The sequence below is a fragment of the Eucalyptus grandis genome, chromosome 3 (assembly GCF_016545825.1).
Source record: "Eucalyptus grandis isolate ANBG69807.140 chromosome 3, ASM1654582v1, whole genome shotgun sequence".
In the NCBI taxonomy this organism is placed as follows: domain Eukaryota; kingdom Viridiplantae; phylum Streptophyta; class Magnoliopsida; order Myrtales; family Myrtaceae; genus Eucalyptus; species Eucalyptus grandis.
This window is the reverse complement of record NC_052614.1, coordinates 62,779,687-62,800,693: the sequence shown is the minus strand read 5'-3', so window position 1 is coordinate 62,800,693 and position 21,007 is coordinate 62,779,687. Positions and strand designations below refer to the sequence as shown.

At 40.6% G+C, this 21,007-nt stretch overlaps 1 long non-coding RNA gene across 1 annotated transcript; it reads right to left on the bottom strand.

Annotated features, from left to right (window-relative positions):
• Positions 1 to 347: 347 nt before the first annotated feature.
• Positions 348 to 2,533, bottom strand: LOC120291187. The gene is made up of 2 exons (XR_005549087.1): positions 1,902 to 2,533; positions 348 to 898 (listed from the first exon to the last, which is right to left on the bottom strand). It is a non-coding gene; the product is annotated as an uncharacterized LOC120291187 (long non-coding RNA).
• Between the last annotated feature and the right edge of the window lie 18,474 nt (positions 2,534 to 21,007).

Here is a 21,007-nt window from a genome sequence, read left to right as displayed (position 1 = left end):
TTGCTCTTTGCTTCAAAGACAAGTCGATCGAATCATGTGAACTTTATAGAAAACTAATAAATATTCCAAATGCGATTGCTTCGGCATGAAGCTGAGACAATGATATGTCATTTTGAAAGGTTACTTCCCCACGGACTCCGGACGGTTTGGTCATACGAGACCAGATCGTCACTTCGGGATTTTAGCGAGTTCCAATCAAAACAAGGCACAGCTGCACGGAGGGGTGCTTCAAGCGGTATAACAAAATAAATTTGCGAGTCGAGTCTTCTGAAAAACCATCTCTACAATGACAAACAAGCATGAGAGGCCTCTTGCATTTTCGTCTACTATTGGAAAAGCTCCCTCGATGACATATTTAAGATGTACGTAGAAAATGCGAGAATCTCGCTCGTTTTCCGGGGCGTACAAGAAGCGACTCTCGATCCAATAAATAATAAACGTATAAATCTACTACCAAAACGGCCCCATTCAACTATAAGACTAAGGTATGTACAATTCAGATTTCATCTCTGATGTGTCTCATCGGTATGTCAAGTTCACTTTCTTTCTGGCAAAGTCCTCGAATGTAAACATAGGATCTCACTCATAATCATCTTCATCATGACAAAAATCGGCTTCGTCCTTGCAATCAGCTTTGTTGATAATCTCAAGCCCCACATTCAGGTATCTGGAGTACTCGTTGATACCCTGATACAAACTCTGATAACCCTTGAATGCAAGGATCTATTCGGGCACATCATCGGTGACACTATCAATGCCTTGCCGTGCAGAAATGACCCTGTCCAGGGTCTGATCAGGCACCGTGATTCCAGCGGTCTCCATGTCTGCAACAATGGCTACTGCAGCATCCAATTCTCCAAGGTCAAGACACAGTGAGATGATTTCGTCATATAGAGGACTGCAAAAGAAGAGGGAAACCATTTTTTGTAAGGTGGATATTACAGCCTCTTTTGCTCCTTCAAGTATCTAAGCATCCATTATAGTTCCCCATACTTGGCAGGATTTCGTCATGCTAGTCCGACAGAAGAAAAGCACATTTTGAATTATTTCCTACTAAAGAAGCACGGAACGTGTTAGTATTTAACATGATAATGTATTTTCCTCTGTCCATTCCTTTTCATCTAACAAAAATACAAACATGCATGTATCGAGGCATTTTCTGCTCCCTCAATAACATAGAGATGGTAAATGTGTAAAGAAAAATCACCTACTCTTTTCATGTTAGTTAATCTTGACCCTAAAATCAGACGAATTTGAAGAGAGTATCCCACATGTCAAGTAGCCAAAATTTCAAATAAGGCCATGAAACCCACACATGATTGATTTAAGAAATCCATTTCAATAAACTTTCAAGAGATTTATGATGTTGAATGCGTTGGTACTCCATGAATATAATATACCCTACTCTACATCAAAAGAAGCAATGGGACCACATTCAAATGATACACGAATAAGCTTTCACGTTAGACTTACGAAAAGCTGATCATATTGAAATGGAGACCCTTTCTCAAAAGATGAAGAGAAGGGGCAGAGTATGCAGCAGCATAACAAATAAAGCATTCAGATCATGGCAGGCCAAGAACCAATACAGATGAAAATGAAACTTCTAGATCATGATACGACAAGGTAATGAAAATCCAATACCTCCCAAGCACATAACCGAGACTATGTGTAGTTTGCAAGATCTTCAAGAAATCAAAGGCTAACCCCCATGATTTAATAAGAACATAAAACATGTTTGGTTAGGGCAAAACAACTAACATTTGGCGTTCTGCCCAAACAGGACACGCAATCATACGATTATTCATTCAACAACCTTCTTACTACCGTAACCCACTATCCGATTGAGGATTCTAACACGACGAACCATCGGGATAATCAATTCCAAATTCGAAAATTACCTAGAGCACCGAGATCCGATTGTGGCACCTGTCGATTAACCTCCGGCGAGTCCACGATCCCCTCGTCAGGAATCTTCGAATTGAGCTCGGACCCAGACAACGGCTCGATAGTCCTCCTCGCGGAACTTGCGGAGGACTCGATCGAACGGCCCCCGGTCTACGAGTCGGCGGCGGAGGTTCGACCTTGACGAGGTCGATGCCGCCGGATCAAACGAAAGCAGCCGACCCGATCCTCCTCGACGAAGCTCTGCTGCTATTTCGGCAGGAGAGGCGCAGCCAACGGCGAATTGCTAACCGGCGTCAGAGAACGACGCGCGGGTTCGGAGATTCACAGGAAGGGCCGCGGGTTCTGATCTCGGAGACGAACCCGAGATGGGTTCGACGCGATCGGATCCGGCGGAGTCGTCGACTGCGGGGAGGACAAAGTCGAGTCGACGGCGAGGTGAGCGTCGATGTCACCGGCGAGAGGGCGGAGTTGGAGTCGACGGCGAGGACGGACGGAGTTGGAGTCAACGGCGCTAGGGTTTTTGGTTGAAGGTTGAGGAGAAGGAACGCCCAAATAGAAAAACCCCGTATGGTGAATGAAGAAGGATGCCCAGATTGGAGAAAAGGAGAAACAATTTCTATTTCTGTTTCGAAATAGAGAAGCTAAAATTTTTAGCTTCGATTTCTCATCAAAACAATTTAAAATAGAAATCTGTTTGAAAATAGAGAAATCAATTTGCGTTACCAAACGGATTTACTTTCCAAACCTGTTCCGGGGAACAGAGAAATAGAGAAATCGAGAAACAGAAATTTTACCATACGCAGCCTAATATTTTCTCGCCTCCTACCTCCACTCTTGCCAAAATGTCCAGTGACCCCCACAGAGGAGAAAATATTCAGTGGTATGTGCGCGCCACGTCATTCGCTGACCTGGTGCGCACATACCACTCAGATATCGACACCTGTCCTGGGGGACCCGCTGGAAAATGAAAGGATCTGCTCAGCTCGGCTTGGCTTGGCTCGGCTCACTGGCAGAGGAAAAGACAGGTCAATGGGTCAAGAAATTCGTAAGCTCCCGCCCGAAAAGTTTCTCTCTCCTCTTAAGAGAAGAACAGAGAAAGACAAGACCTGTGTTTCCTTCTCCGCGCATTCCAGCCCTTCCGCTTCCGCCTCCGTCTCCTCAAAAGCCTCGCCGGTCATCTGCGTCTGGCATGTCGCCTCCTCCAAGAGCCTCGCCAGTCACCGTCGGGTCCCGACCCCCTCCGCCTCTGACTGTTCCCACGGACATCGAGCACAAGGTTTGTGCTCGCGTTGGTCTCTCGACAACTTCTGGACCTCGATTCCCTCCGACGAACTCCGACTCCGAGCCATCGAGGTCGATGGTCGGGACCTAAGGGCCTCATGCTTCTTCTCCTTCTTCGCCTCCCCAAAAGCATTGCCGGTCCGCTGCTGGCACATCGCCCTGAGAGCCCCGGTGATCGCAGCTGGGTCCCAGCCTCCTCTGCCTCCGCCTCCGCCTTCGATTGTTTCCAACGCGGAGATCGAGCACAGAAGGAGAAGAGAAGAAAGGACAAAACCACCCCCCCTCTCCTCCCATCCCCTAAACACCTCTCCGCCGTTCCCGACAGCTTCATCGATGCCTCCGATTCAGCTCAATCCCCGAAGAAATCCAAAAGCAAGAGCAAAGAGAAGAAGACGAAGGTGAAGGTCCAACTCGAGGCCGACGGCGGCTTCGAGTCTCCAACGTCGGACAAGAAGCACAAGAAGGAAAAGAAGAGCGGCAGCAAAGGCTCCGAATCCAAGCAGCCAAAGCTCCTAGAGCGTCAAGGTGATGCGAAGAAGAGAAGAAGAGGAAGGCGTTGGAGTTGTGCGAGGACGACGAGGAAGACGAGCGAGGCCAGCTCCGAGCTGGTCGACCCTGAGAACTTGAAGAGGAAGAAGAAGAAGAAGGCGAGGTTGAGCGACGACGATGATGAGGTGGCTCGGGAGGAGAACCACAACGCTTTGTCGAATTTCAGGATCTCGGATCGAGGCGCTTTTTCCCATTTAGGCCATGAGGTTTGACATCGTCCTCGATGGGACTGATTCGGTCGGCCGTGCCCGCACTGGCCAGGTATGAAGACTTTTTATTTGAATTCCGCATGATTGACATGTCAATGGTTGCGTGCTTGGTTGAAATCTGCTAATTGACTGACAAATTAGAGGAGTGAATGGTCTGGACGTTGCAGTAATGACAGCGTGTGATGTGGAAAAGGGTCACGAAGCTGACATATATGAAAAGAGAAGCAGGTTTTGTTGGCTCTATGAGTAGTGAATAGTTGATGTATGAGCCTGGTGAATGTTGTTTTAATTAACAGTACAACAAAGCAATTATGGTGTAGAGCAACATTCTACAAGCCACTCCCGAATTCCCATGGCTCAGTCTTTGGTCATGGCAGGCACCGACTATCATTCCTCTCTGTGCGGAGCAACCGACAAGCTAGTGGATATGAGTTCGCATGCTTCCGCAGGTGGAGTTGAAAAATTGTCTTCATCGGTGATGAACTCTGCGAAAGGAAACCTCCCGGTCATCCCCGGTTTCGATTTGGAGATCTCGATGGGATTCAGGGGGATCGGGTTTTGTAAACTCCAAAGACCACCTTTCTCCGAAGGTGGTGGTACTACAATGAACTTGCTTCAATTATCATCACAACTTCAACGTGTGGAGGATCAAAGGCAATCCATCCATTTGAAGGAGCAAAATGATGTTTTCGGTTGTCCCAACATCACTTGAGCATTCCAAGACAAGGTACAAGGAAATCCTTGAAACCTTCATTTGTTTGATGGGTAGGTAGTTCCTATGTTTCTCTCATATTCAGTTTGCTTTGTCAATATTCACTTTATTGGAAATCGACTGTATATACTATGAGAGGAGAAATTATTTAATTTTTTTTTCCACTTCTTGTGCTTATTTAGATGAAATGTTGTTTGGCAAGGTTGTTTTCCTTGAACTCTATCTTAGCACTGAGTATTAAGTTGCGCTAGGCTCTAGCTGATCAATAAGAATCTGTTCCCTACTGGTATTGGAGTGTGTCTTACTCGCTATGCCACCCAATTGCATGGAGTTGTCAATTTTACAGCAAACTTCGTCCTTCTTTCGGCAAAGTTGTCACCTCTTGACTCTGTTCATATATAGACTGACAACTTGCCCTGTCTAATATGAGAGGATGTTTAGGCCAAGATTGCTACTGTAGGCAAAAGTAAATCTGGAACCAATTCCTCTTTTCTTTTCGTCCGCTGCTGTCGAACTTGATGTTGCAGTTCAGTTTGATATTGCTAGTATGAGTACCTAGAGGGGGGTGAATAGGTATATAAAAGATTTTTCTTCAACAATTGCACAATACTAGACAGTAGAAGGAAACATTAATCAAAGTAAGACTGAGAGAAGAGAAAATTGAACACGCGGTTTATAGTGGTTCGGCTTATATCAAGCCTACGTCCACTCTTCTTCACCGACAGCCTATTGGCTGGATTCCACTATGAACAAAAGAGAAGTTACAGCACAGCTTTGCCTTGATTCCACAAAGTGCAGATGTTCTACCACACCTCCTCAAGATTTCTCACAAATATAGACTCTCTTTTGTATACAAGTATTCGCTCAAAAGATTTGTCTAAACAAAAGGAGCTTCGAGACTTTGGAATTCTTCTATCGCGCACACCTTGAACAACTAAGACCGTCTTCCTTATATACTCCTTTATGCCATCATACCCGTTGGCACTTACCAAAGGAATTCCTCCAATCTACCCGTTGGACAGAATCAATTAGGAAGATTGTTCAAGCTATTAAAGGAACGTGTTGATAGCCCATCAATCATGTTCGCCCATACAATCGGGATCTCGGTTTCCATAAGCGAAACCTTCCAATAATATTTAGGCAATCACCGGATCTTCAATTATCGAGTCAATCTTCGATCAATCAAAGGACTCCGTTATGTCTTCTCCAGCCACGAGATCTTCTCCAGTTGATAAAGTTAAATCTTTAACAAAACATCCAGTTACGGATAACCTTTCTTCAACGGATTAGAGACTCACAATGAGGATAGACTTTGAGTCTTGAGTCCGGCTGTCCGGAGGTCTTCGGACTTTAAACAGGCGAGTCTGCAAGCCTTCGAGACTAGACGATAGAAACATTTTGTCAACTTCAAAACACCCAAAGAAGATTTCTCCAACAATCTCCCCATTTTTTATGGTGACAAAACTTTCCTGCAAATTTGGATATCTTTGACCTGCAAAACATTTCTCAAACACATATGCATATCTTATAGAGATAAATGGCTAACAGAATAACACTAGAATCTGCAACCACAGAAAATAGGTTAGTCCAGTATATGATGAAGCCATCCATAAGATATCAATATTAGTTAATAGAAGCAGTCAAGTCCAAGTCTAGTTCAGTTCTCATCCAGGACACAAAACAAAGTCAAACGAGTTCAAACCACAAAACAATCCAACAAACAATTAAAAGTTTAATGAATGAAAAGTTTTTGTTCAAATCTTGCATCTCTCCCCCTTTTTGTCATCATTAAAAAGGATGAGATGAAGTCAAGATTGCTTGGGAACGCGGACAAGCTGGAAATCTTCCATAGACTCGAACGATGCCTTCCGGCCTTTTAAAGTCTTCCTTTAGATGTGCAATCTCCTCACTCTTGGCATTGGCCGATTACGAACAGAGAGGGCTTGCATTTTATCATTCAATGAACAGGAAGAAGCTTGACCTTCATTCTTCAAGCTTTGAACTTCGCATCCCAAGGCATAAATTTGACCTCTCATCTCCAAGAGAATATCCATGATTCTGCGAAAATCTGCTCCATTATCGGTCCGAGTACTTGCTTCGGCTCGATCGATGGAGTAAATGCGAGACGATGGTAGATCGGCATAATCTCGCGGGTTTGGCGATGAAACTTCATGACCTTCCTCTGAAACGAGATGCATAAACATCCTCCGGGTCTACTGGTGAGCGATCGACTCCTTCACTTGCATCGGGATATGAAGACTTCACTCCTTTCTCCCGATCTCCCCCTGTTTCCATGCCTACGGTGTGAGAAGAGTGTTCTTCGGTTCTCCTTCTTCTCTTCTTTCTTCTTCAGTCTTTCCTCCTCTGTTTCTTTTTCAGCTTCTATTTCTTCTTCTTCCTTCTCCTCTGCTTCTTTCGTCATTTGTTCCGATTCTTTCTGTGGAACAGGACGACTTAAATTCTTCAAAGCCATTGCGAGAGATGGTGATGTCTTCCTCATCATCTTCATCCTCAACGAGGAGAGCTCTTCTTCTCTTGGATGGAGCAACCATGGGCTCCTTCCCTTTTCTTTTAGTTGCGAAGAGATTTGATGAGATTTTGCAAGAGTCTTCTCCTTGAATTTCTCCAACTCCTTGCTCGGTTCCTTTAAACGCATTTTGGTCACCATTTTCAGTCCTACCACCATATGATCGCATGGTCGAACACAAAAGATTTGTGGAGGCTGAATATTCGAGATGTCCGAATAACTTCGTAACAAGGCTTGGGTAAGGGAGTTGACCTATGTCCTTCATCATTGCTCTATACATGTGAAACATCACAAGGTGTGAGGAGAGAAAACCTTTTTCCAAAGAGAATGGCATACATCGGCTTGGCCTCTGAACTTGAAACATCAGTCTTGGAAGTTGATTTCGGTCGAAGGCAATTAATCACAATCTTGTGAAGCAAGATGTTGAATGCACCCATCCTTAAGTAGGTGATCTTTTCATCTGTTCTCCTATCCTTCACCAGTTCAAGTGTGGCCCGAGCAATGGAAACTTTGATTGGTTGATATCTTCCTCTTTCGACTTCTAACACATCTGCCAAAGATATTCATATCCACAACATAGTCTTGGTCTTTAACGCTGAAAGAGAATCTATTCGCATCCAAAAGCTTAGATTTGAATAGAAATATGCAGTTAATTCAGCATAGGCCTCTAGAGTCGAGCAAAACTTTTCAAGTTGAAGATAATTGAACTTTTCCCTCAAGTTTACATTCACAAAGATCCGAAAATCAAAATCCACACTCCTAGGGTTTATTACCCCACGCTTCAGCAATTTCGAGTACAGATCCTTTTGCTCCTTTGATCTGAACAAATCTCCCATTTTTCCTTGATTTTCAACCGCAACACCCATTTTCGGTTGAAATTGACTGTATAATTTATCATCATCATTCCCATCTATAGGATTCGGCCCCCAGTCACGAGGATCACTTGGGATATTTGCAAGGGTTTCCTCAGCCACCCCTTTTCGAGCAATTCCCAAACTTTCCATTTTTCGCAGAAAGATATATTCGTTCCCATGTCCTTTGTCTTTAAGAAAATCATCAATGTAGTTCAAAGGAGTACGAATTCCTTTTAAGGCACGATATAACTGGTAAATATAAGCGGGCTTTTGAACTCTTACGGTCCGCATCCTCGATGATTTCTTCCCGTTGTTGATGATCAACGCCTTGAGGACTAGATGGAGGAGAATGACGTTGTTGAGAATGTTGTGGGCTCGCTTGCTGTTCTAGAGTCACTTCTTCTTGATGGATCGAAGTGCGTAGGCCCCTCACTCATTCGCCGTGGTCCCCGCTTGCAATTCTCGAAGACTTTCTTGAAGATGACATCTTTCTCGTTTTGGAAGATTCCTTGCTTGACTTTCCCGGGAAAGATGACAACTTTTGAGGATTAAACGAAGAAGACAAACGGGAATGGAGGATCGATGCTTTCTAGGGTTTTTGAGAGAAAAGTGAAGAGGAATCGACGGTGCACGATCGGTTAAAAAAGAGGGATAAACGAACCGTCACAAAGGAAATAAAAAAAAATGCCTTTTCAAAATAACTGTCTTTTTCCGCAAAATAGCCATTTCAAAAATAACTTCCTTTTTGAAAATGAAACGATGCAATATTTACGTCAATTAAATATAGCAACAATTTAAACACATCGACGATCGTACCTTTTCAAGATGAGATTCAAGAGAGAAAGTCTTACGGTCGACGGTCGTACCAAGACTATCTTTCGAGATAAAGTCTTGTAAGACCGAGTCTGAAAGTCTTTAGACTTTGATATCCTCATACCTCAAAATGTTGAGTCCGGAACGTATAGACTCAAATTGATTTTTCTCCAAAGGCTTTGTGAATATATCCGCCAGTTGATTCTTTGAGTTAACAAATTGAATTGAAACATCTCCATTTTGAACATGGTCTCTAATAAAGTGATGTTGAATCTCTATATGCTTTGCTCTTGAGTGGAGAATTGGATTTTTGGTGAGGTTGATAGCGCTGGTGTTGTCGCAATTAATCTCCGTGCATGAGTCTTCAATTTCAAAGTCTCTTAGCTGTTGTTTTATCCATAGAATTTGCGAACAGCAGCTTCCCGGGGCTACATACTCGCTTCGTTGTTGAAAGGGACACAAAGTGCTTTGTTTCCTTGAAAACCAAGACACTTGTCCTACTTCCAAGCAACGGCAAGTTCCCGAAGTGCTCTTTCTATCAACTCGCAACCGGCCAGATCTGCGTCTCGATATCCCGGAAGATTAAAGTCTCCCTTCTTAGGATACCAAAGACCGATGCTTGATGATGAAGCAACGTATTTAATGATGAGTTTCGCAGCACCGAGATGGGATTCTCTAGGATCCGATTGAAACCTAGCACAGATGCAAACACTCAACAAGATGTCGGTCTAGAAGCGGTAAGATAAAGGAGTGAACCAATGATGCTCCCTGTACGCTTTTGATCAACTTTCTTCCTTCTTCATCTTTGTCTATCTTCAAAGAACTTGACATCGGTATGTCGGTCTTTTTGCACTTTTCCAGTCCAAATCTTTTGACAAGATCATTAACATATTTTTCTTGATAAATAAAAGTTCCTTCCTTCAATTGTTTTACTTGAAGACCAAGAAAGAATGTTAACTCTCCCATCATACTCATTTCAAACTCATCCCGCATAGACTTAGAAAATTTCTTGCACAGATTTTCATTAGAGGATCCGAAAATAATGTCATCCACATATATTTGAACAAGTAAGAAACTTTTGTTTTCCTTTTTGATAAATAAAGTCGTATCTACTTTACCTTTGACAAAACCATTTTGTATTAAAAACTTACTCAATCTGTCGTACCAAGCTCGAGGTGCTTGCTTTAAACCATACAAAGCCTTTTTCGGTCGAAGACCGAGTCCGGCTTCTTTGGGTCTTCAAACCACAGGTGGTTGTTCCACATAAACTTCCTCATGGATAAATCCATTTAGGAAGGCGCTTTTGACGTCCATTTGGAATAACCTGAAATTCTTATAACAAGCAAACGCAAGTAATAGTCGAATAGCTTTTAACCTTGCTACTTTTGGAGCGTAAGTCTCATCATAGTCTATTCCTTCTTCTTGCGTATATCCCTTGGCTACGAGTCTTGCTTTGTTTCGTACGACTTTTCCTTTCTCATTCATCTTGTTTCCGAACACCCATTTAGCTCCAATAACGGTTTTACCTTTTGGTTTGGATGTCAATTCCCGGACATCATTAATGTTGAACTGTCCGAGCTCTTCTTGCATAGCTTCAATCCAGCTTTCATCGGATAAAGCTTCTTCTATGCTTTTTGGTTCAATTTCATAAACGAGAGCCACAAAGACTAGACTCTTCTCGCCTTTTGGATCTGCAGTGCGAATTCCTTCATTAATTTCGCCGATTATAAGATCTTTGGGATGACCGGACTTATGCTTCCGGTTACTTATTGATTTGTCTGTTGATGATTTCTCTCTTTGTTTGGATCTTCACGAACATCCCGATGCTGGTTTTCAGTGCGAGATGCTTCTTGAGTTGTAAGCTTTGGAAGGTCTGGAGCAAGTTCAGACTCTTCTTGATGAGTCTGACTTGATTCATCTTGCGTTGAGTCTTGAAATTTGACATTCATTGACTCCACTACAGACTGGCTCTTCTTGTTATAGACTCTGAAGGCTTTGCTTGATGTAGAATATCCAAGGAAGATACCTTCATCTGATCTTTCTTCAAACTTACCAACTCGATCTTTTGCATTTTTCAATATAAAACATTTGCAACATAATACATGAAAGTATGAAACAATAGGCTTCTTATCTTTGAATAACTCATAAGGGTTTTCTCTAGAATAGGTCTTAAGAAGACTCTATTGATTATATAGCATGCTATTGAAACAGCTTCAGCCCAAAATCGTGAAGAAATCTTGCTTTCAATTAAAAGAGTTCTAGCCATTTCTTGAAGAGATCTGTTCTTTCTTTCCACAACTCCATTTTGCTTTGAGGAGTATATGGAGAGGAGAACACATGATTAAATCCAGTTCATCACAAAATTTTATAAAATCTTGATTTTCAAATTCACCTCCATGATCTGTTCTTATCCTTGAGATGACACATCCTTTTTCATTTTGAACCTTTTTAGCGAATTTTTCAAAATACGAGAAGGTTTCGGACTTACTTGCAAGGAAATATACCCAAGTAAAACGGGAGTAATCGTCCACAATTACTAGGCAATATTTCTTACCTCCAATACTCTGTGTTCTGGTTGGTCCAAAGAGATCCATATGCAGCAACTGTAGTACATGATTAGTAGAGACATGATTTATTGGCTTAAATGAATTTCTTACCTGCTTTCCCGAATACATGGAGTGCATGGATCAGTCTTTTGATAAGGTAATTTGGGTAGTCCTCGAACAAGCTGTTTTGATGAGATTTTGGCTAATTGCTTCATGTTGACATGACCAAGCTTTCATTGCCATAAGCTTGCTTCGTCTTGAATTGAGATAAAACATTGCGATTCATTTGGTTTCACATCCGGAAGATAGATGTTTCCATGTCTTCGACCCATGAAAGACTGAGTAGAGTCTTTACGATTCCGAACATATTCCTTCTTGAAAGAAGATCTTGAAACCAAGTATCACACAGTTGACTAATGCTTTGAGAAGATTGTAATTGAGTCCTTCCACTAAGGAAACATTACTTATTGTGAGATTTCCAATTTTCACAGTTCCAAATCCCACAATACTTCATTTGCTGTTTCCTCCAAATGAAACTTTTCCACCATTTACTTGAGCAAGCTTTATAAAACAATTTGAGTCTCCTCACATGTGTCTTGAGCATCCACCGTCAAGATACCACTTTACCTTTTTCTTGACGGTGACCTGCATTTAAAATAGAGTCTCAAGCTTTCTTTGGTACCCAAACTTTCTTGGGTCCTTTGGTGTTAGTAACATAAGCAGTATTAGCCCATATTTTCTTAACAGGTTTCCAAACCATAGGACACTCTTTTTCAAAGTGATCCGGACTATTGCATTTTGAACATCTGAGAGCATTTCTACCTACAGATTTTACAAAAACTTTCTTGAAGTGATTTTTGTAAGCCACTCTCGAGAGTCTTTTCTTAATTCTTTCTTTTACTTTAGGAAAATCAATCAAGGGAATTGTTTCTGTTGTCATACCTAGACCGGACTTATTGAAGTAAGGTCTTTGAGCTGAAAGAATTTTCTCAAGTTTTTCAGACCCTATTGAAAATTTCTTTGAAATATTTGATAAGTCTGTTTTTAAAATAGCATTTTCTTTTAAAAGATTATCTTCATTTTCTTTAAGAGTGGAAACAAATCAAGTCTAGACTTTTAACTCTTTCTACTAAAACATTTTCCTTTTGTTTTAGAGCTGAGTTTTCCTTTTTAGTTCGGAAATTCTTTTGAGAGAAGTCTTAAGACTAAAACACAGTTCATCAATGTATTTAGAAACTTTTTTTAAAATTACTTGCCTCAAATTCACTTCCGTCGAGTCGATCCAGTCCGAGTCTGATTGTGCCATCGACATAGATTGGCATATTCATTATCACTTTCTTCACACTCTGTATCACTCCAGGTTTCGGCTTTGAGAGCTTTTCGAAATTTTTCAGCTTTTCCTTTCTTCTTCTTCAGAAGAGGACAGTTGGGTCTGATGTGTCCCTTTTTCTTACATTCAAAGCAGACTACGTCTTTGTTTGGTTCCTCATCATCAACAGACTTGGTCTGCTGTCTTTGAAAGCTTTGTTTCTTTGAGTTGAACCTTCTTCCTTTTCTATTCAGTTTTCTGAATCTTCTTATCATGAGAGCAAGCTCCTCATCGTCCATATCTTCTTCAAAATCAGTATCATCAAAATCATCATTTGATTTTAATGCAATGGATTTCTTACCTTTTGGATCTTCATCTTCATTGATCCGTTCCACTTCATAAGACTGAAGAGTTCCAATTAGCTCGTCGACGATAGTGGCATAATTCTTTGCGTCTCTCTTATCGAAGTCTTTATGTGATTCCAATCCTGGAGAGTCCACGCAGTAGCTTGTTTACCTTCATGGGATCGGAAGTTGGTTGACCTTGATTTTCAAGACCATTCACAATATCTAAAACGACTAAACATGTCGATATAGATTCTCCCGATTTCATTCTCGAAGGCTTCATATTGACCGAGAAGAATGTTGATTCTTGTTTCCTTCACTCAATCTGTTCCTTCATAGGTGATATGCAATCTGTCCCAAACTTCTTTTGCTGTAACACAAGAAGATATTCTATTATATTCAGTTGGTGACAAAGCACAATATAAGGAATAAATTGCTTTTGCATCGAGTGCTTGTCTCTTGATTATCTCTTCCTGAGTCATTCCGCTGGTTTCATCAGTTTCTTTTCCTCTTTCAGAGACTGATGCAGTGGTAGGAGTAATTCCTTTTCTACAACGTCCCATTCCGGAGGATCCTTTGATCGAAGGAAAGCTTTCATCTTGTTCTTCCGGATGTTGTAATCCTTTCCATCAAAGTAGGGTGGTCTGGTATTGCTTTGCCCTTCCATCAGCCCCAGTGCTAGCATACTAGCCATGGATCTTTTACTACGAAGTAAAACACTTCAAATAAAGTAAGTACACAAGCTCTGATACCAATTGATATTACTAGTATGAGTACCTAGAGGGGGGTGAATAGGTTTATAAAAGATTTTTCTTCAACAATTGCACAATACTAGACAGTAGAAGGAAACATTAATCAAAGTAAGATTGAGAGAAGAGAAAATTGAACACGCGGTTTATAGTGGTTCGGCTTATATCAAGCCTACGTCCACTCTTCTTCACTGACAGCCTATTGGCTGGATTCCACTATGAACAAAAGAGAAGTTACAGCACAGCTTTGCCTTGATTCCACAGTGCAAATGTTCTACCACACCTCCTCAAGATTTCTCACAAATATAGACTCTCTTTTGTATACAAGTATTCGCTCAAAGGATTTGTCTAAACAAAAAGGAGCTTCGGACTTTGGAATTCTTCTATCGCGCACACCTTGAACAACTAAGACCGTCTTCCTTATATACTCCTTTATGCCATCATACCCGTTGGCACTTACCAAAGGAATTCCTCCAATCTACCCATTGGACAGAATCAATTAGGAAGATTGTTCAAGCTATTAAAGGAACGTGTTGATAGCCCATCAATCATGTTCGCCCATACAATCGTGATCTCGGTTTCCATAAGCAAAACCTTCCAATAATATTTAGGCAATCACCGGATCTTCAATTATCGAGTCAATCTTCGATCAATCAAAGGACTCCGTTATGTCTTCTCCAGCCACGAGATCTTCTCCAGTTGATAAAGTTAAATCTTTAACAAAACATCCAGTTCGGATAACCTTTCTTCAACGGATTAGAGACTCACAATGAGGATAGACTTTGAGTCTTGAGTCTCGGCTGTCCGGAGGTCTTCGAGACTTTAAACAGCGAGTCTCCGCAAGCCTTCAGACTAGACTGATAGAAACGTTTTGTCAACTTCAAAACACTTCAAGAAGATTTCTCCAACACAGTTCACTTAGTGACATATGCATTCTCATTTTCATTGTAGTTACAATTGACAAGCAGTTCGAAGCTTTGCATTTTTTCTACATTGTTTCTCAATTCTTTTGCTGGTCTGGCTTGAATTCATGATCTTGTCTTAGTGAAACAGAGAATTGGCTGAGATTGGCTTTTATTTCTCTCGAGGGAGAGGTTAATGGTAGTAGCATAGGGAAGATCGGTATCCTTCAATGGCCACGGAAGGCAAGGTACACCCAATTGAGCAATAAATTATTTATTGAACTTTGCAATTTTTCTGGTACACCCAATTGAGCAATAAATTATTTATTGAACTTTGCAATTTTTCTGGTCCAATTGATGTTGTGTCAGAAATCTTTCGAATATTTTGAAGCGAAAGAGATAGTAAATTTAGTCTCAAGACGAAGGTGTTGGTAATGGCAATCCAATTAAGAAAATCAAGGATCAAGTAAAAATCCTCATGCGAATGGGTGTAATGCCTTTGCCAACGGCTAATTCAGTTTTTTATAGCTACTACTAAGACCTCTGTTGTTTATACTTGGTGATACTTCCCGCTTTTCTCTTTGTTCATGGTGATGGTGGCTTGAATCAAGACTTCTCCATAACTTCATCTGGTCATGGAGATCTTGTCGTGCATTGCCCATTGATGTTGTGTTTGTGTTGGTTTGTTTTTGTTGGAAAGAGGAATTACTTCAATTGAAACCGAAAATCTATGTTCAAGACACATGACAGAGACTCAAATTGCTTCATAAAGCTTGTTCAAGTGAATGGTGGAAACAGCAAAGGAAGCATTGTGGGATTTGGAACTGTGAAAATTGGAAATCTCACAATAAGCAATGTCTCTCTAGTGGAAGGACTCAACTACAATCTTCTAAGTATTAGCCAATTGTGTGATACTGGTTTCAAGATCTCCTTTCAAGAAGGCATATGTTCTGGAATTAGCAAAGACTCAACTCAGTCTTTCATGGGTCGAAGGCATGGAAATATCTACCTTCTTGATGTAAAACCAAATGAAGCACAATGCCTAATCTCAATTCAAGATGAAGCAGTCTTATGGCACAGAAAGCTTGGCCATGTCAACATGAAACAATTAGCCAAAATTTCATCAAAGAAGCTTGTTCGAGGTCTACCTAAATTGCCATACCAAAAGTCTGATTCATGCACTCCATGCATTCTGGGAAAGCAGTAAGAAATTCATTTAAGCAAATAAACCATGTTTCTACTAATCATGTACTACGCTTGCTTCATATGGATCTCTTCGGACCAACCAACCCGAGCATTGGAGGTAAGAAATATTGCCTAGTAATTGTGGATGATTACTCCCGCTTTACTTGGGTATATTTCATTGCAAGTAAGTCGAAACCTTTTCGTATTTTGAAAAATTGCTAAAAAGGTTCAAAATGAAAAAGGATGTGCAATCTCATGCATAAGAACGGATCATGGAAGTGAATTTGAAAATCAAGATTTTACGAAATTTTGTGATAAATCTGGTTTTAATCATATGTTTTCCTCTCCATATACTCCAGAGCAAAATGGAGTTGTGGAAAGAAAGAATAGATCTCTTCAAGAAATGGCTAGAACACTTTTAATTGAAAGCAAAATCTCTTCACGATTTTGGGCTGAAGTCCAACAAAGATGCTATATTATAAATAGAGTCTTTTTAAGACCTATTTTAGAGAAAACCCCTATGAATTGTTCAAAGAAAAAAAAAGCCTATTGTTTCATACTTTCATGTGTTTGGTTGTAAATGCTTTATTTTGAAAAATGCAAATGATCGAGTTGGTAAGTTTGAAGAAAGATCGGATGAAGGCATCTTCCTTGGATATTCTACATCAAGCAAAGCCTACGAGTCTATAACAAGAAAAGCCATTCAGTGGTGGAATCAACGAATGTTAAATTCCAAGACTCAATGCAAGATGAATCCAGCCGGACTCGCATGAAGAGTCGAACCTACTCAGACCTTCCAATGCTTACAACTCAAGAAGCATCTCGCCTCTCGGAAGACCAACATCAAGAAGCACATGAAGATTCAAATAAAGAAAGAGATCATCAACCAGCGGCAAAAGAATCGGAAGCATAAATCCAGGTCATCCTAAAGATCTCATTATTGGCGAAATCAATGAAGGAATCCGCACCAGATCAAAAAGGCATGAAGAATCTAGTGCTGTGGCTCTCATTTCGAAATCGAACCAAAAGCATAGAAGAAGCTTTATCCGATGAAAGTTGGATCGAAGCTATGCAAGAAGAACTCGAGACAATTCAACATCAATGATGTCTGGGAATTGACATCTAAACCAAAAGGTAAAACATTATTGGAACCAAATGGGTATTCAGGAACAAGATGAATGAAGAAGGAAAAGTCGTACGAAACAAAGCAAGACTCGTGGCCAAAGGATATACGCAAGAAGAAGGAATAGACTATGATGAGACTTACGCTCCAAAAGAGCAAGGTTAGAAGCTATTCGTCTATTACTTGCGTTTGCTTGTTATAAAAATTTCAGGTTATTCCAAATGGACGTCAAAAGTGCATTCCTAAATGGATTCATCCATGAGGAAGTTTATGTGGATCAACCACCAGGTTTGAAGACCCAAAGAAGCGACTCGCCCTTCGCACTGAAAAGGCCTTGTATGGTTTAAAGCAAGCACCTCGAGCTTGGTACGACGTACTAAGTAAGTTCTTATTACAGAATGGTTTTGTCAAAGGTAAAGTAGATACTACTTTGTTTATCAAAAAGGAAAGCAAAAGCTTTTTACTTGTTCAAATATATGTGGACGATATTATTTTTGGATCACCTAATGAAAGTCTATGCAAGAAATTTTCTAAGTTTATGCAGGATGAGTTTGAAATGAGTATGATGGGAGAGTTAACATTCTTTCTTGGACTCCAAGTGAAACAAATGAAGGAAGGAACTTTTATTCATCAAGAAAAATATGCGAATGACCTTGTCAAAAGGTTTGGATTGGAAAAGTGCAAAAAGACCGACATACCAATGTCATGTTCTCAGAAGATAGACAAGGATGAAGAAGGGAAGAAAATAGATCAAAAGCTGTACGAAGCATGATCGGCTCACTTCTTTATCTTCTACTACTTCTAGACCTGATATTTTGTTGAGTGTTTGCATTTGTGCTAGGTTTCAATCGATCTAGAGAATCCCATTTCAGTGCTGTAAAACGTGTTATCAAATACGTTGCCTCATCTTCAAGCATCGGTCTCTCGGTATCCCAAGAAGGGAGACTTTAATCTTCTAGGATACTCGATGCGAGATCTGGCCGGTTGCGTAGTCGATAGAAAAAGCACCTGGGAACTTGTCAACTACTTGGAAACAGGGACGGTGTCTTGGTTTTCTAGGAAGCAAAGCACCGTAGCTCTTCAACGACGTATGCGAGTATGTAGCTCTTGGAAGCTGCTGTTCGCAAATTCTATGGATAAAACAACAATACAAGACTTTGGGATTGAAGACTCATGCACAAATCAGATGTGACAACACCGGTCTACGATCAATCTCACCAAAAATCCAATCCTTCATTCAAGAGCAAAGCATATTGAGATTCGACATCACTTCATTAGAGATCATATTCAAAATGGAGAAATCTCGATTCAATTTGTTGATTCAAAGAGTCAACTAGCGGATATATTCACAAAGCCTTTGGAGAAAATCAATTCGACTTTATCCGTTCAAGACTCAACATTTTGAAGCTCGAAGAAGTTAAAGTCTAGAGACTCACCAACTCTAAGACTCTAATCTTTCAAACTTTAAATCCTAAGACTCGGACATTCGTGGCTATAGACCGTAAGTTGTATTTTATTTAAGAGGTACGAATTTTCATTTAGTTATTTTAACTAGAAAAGGTACGATCTTTTGTTCAGTTATTCTATAATTCGCATGAAATTTGAAGATTTTAAAAAAATAAAAATAAAAATAAAAAATTTGGCAGTTATTGATTTTGAAAAGAAGTGATCGTTCACTTTCCTTGCACCGATTGAACTTCCCTTTTCAAAACCGAGTTATATATATACGCTTTTTCTTTTCCCCAATCTTCAAAACCCTAAAAGGCACTCTTCTCCCGATATCTTTGTTTCTCTTGCTTGTTCGTTGTCGAGAAAGTGGTCATTTTTCTTGGGAAAGCAAGTGAAGGAATCTTCCAATCGACAAAGAAAGATGTCTTCTTCGAGGAAATCATCAAGAATCGCAAGCGGGGACCACAAAGAATGGAGAAGGGGCCGACTCACTTCGATCTCACCGAGGAAGAAGACTTAACAAGTCACGACAAAGTCCGATTCGCTCTCATCCATGTCATTCAACGCCCCCCCCCACAAGGTGCAAGTCATATTCTCGGAAGAAGAGATAATCGAGGATGCCGACCCGGTAAGAGTCCAAAAGCCCTCCTTTATGTATAAACTTTATCGTGCGTTGAAAAGCTCAGGTACTCCATTGAAATATATAGATGACTTCCTTAAGGACAAAAATTATGGGAATGAGTATCGTTTTTAAGAAGAAAATGGAGGAATTGGGAATTGCCCCGAAGGAAAAGCGAGAGGAAGCACTTGCAAACATTCCAAGTGATCCTCTTATGCCGTGACAAAATTTAATTGAAGGGAACGATGATGACATAATGTTTCTTGAATTTCAACCGAAAATGGGAGTGGCAGCAAAGGTGAAAGGAAATCGGATGGATTTGTTCGAGATCCAAGGATCAAGAAAAAGTGTATTCCGTGTTGAAAAGAGGGGTGATAAACCTAGAAGTGTCGATTTTGACTTCCTGGACGCCATCAACATAAACTTAAGAGAACAATTGAATTTGTTTCAACTTGAGAATTTTGCTCGACTCTACGGACGGGTATGCTCATCTGACCGCTTATTTCTATTCAAATCTTAGCTTTCTGGATGCGAATAGAATATCATTTAGTGTACGAGACAAAGTCTACGTGGTAGATGTGAATATGTTGGCTGATATAGTTGGAGTTGAACGAGGACGCTATCTACCAATCAAAGTCTCACCGCCGCACTACTCTAGAACCGGTCAAAGATAGGGACGCAGAGAAGAAAGTTACCTATTCCGGGATGAATGCCATCAACATTGTGCTTCATAAGATTGTGATCAACTGTCTTAACCAAAGTCTATGGCAACCATGCGGACGAAAGTTCTCTCTCCCGCAAGAATTATGCAAGGCCCAACCATGTATACAAGATGTTAACGAAGATGCGTCTACAAGGCATTTTTCATTTTGACAATTTTAGGACATTGGCAAGAAGAGAAAGAAAAGTCTTTCTAGAGCATGATCATCACTCTTCCCTTTTGGATGTCCTAGAGACAAGGGGGAGTTGGCGAGCAAGAAAGGACTACACCTCATCGAAAGACTATACGAGACTTTTAGGTCATTAATTCTTCTTAGTCAATAGGGGAGGTTCAAATCTACAAGAAAGTTTTGTCACCATCAAAAAGGGGGAAAATAGATTCATTGAAGGTACCGGCCGAAGTATATGGTTGAGGATTCGATCCAATCCTGCAACGAAACATTCTTGGAATGTTCTATTCTTGGAAACCAAAATCCTGGAAGGGCATTCAAACCTTGGAGGAATTCAGTGCCAACGGCTATGATGGCATAAAGGAGTATAAAGGAAGACGTTCTAGTTGTTTTAAGTGTGTGATCGATAGAAAAATAATTCGACCAAAAACCTATAGCTAAATAAATCTTCTAGTTTGTGGCATTGTCATCACCCCCTCTAGGTACTGTACATTAGTTCATTGGTGTTATTTGATATATAAAAACCAAAAGTGCGTGAAGACATTGTTTGGCTGCGTTGCATTTCATTTTTTAAAGATGATTGGCTGTGCTAGAACATGAGTTTTGGAACATGAGTTTTGGAACTTCCTCATTTCGTAGTTGATGGGTTTTAATTTTCCAGCACTGATTATCACCTTGTTCACTATGCGAATTGTATCAGGGTAAAACTATGGCTTCTGTCTTGCCCATTTTGGAATATCTGACGAATGGGCCTGCAAAAACTTCAAGGAAGACAAGATATGGTAAGCCACCAAGTGTTTTGGTGCTTTTACCTACTAAGGAATTGGCCAAGCAGGTATTGCAATCAAGTTAATGGAAATAATCTCATCTCTTTATAGAGATAGATGTCTAACATCGTTTACTCTATTATTTTAGGTGTTTTCTGATTTTGAAGTTTATGGTGGAGCAATGGGCTTAACATCATGTTGTTTGTATGGTGGAGCACCTGGCCGTGTGAAAGTAACTCATTGAATTGGAAGCTTATTTGGTTTTCTTTCA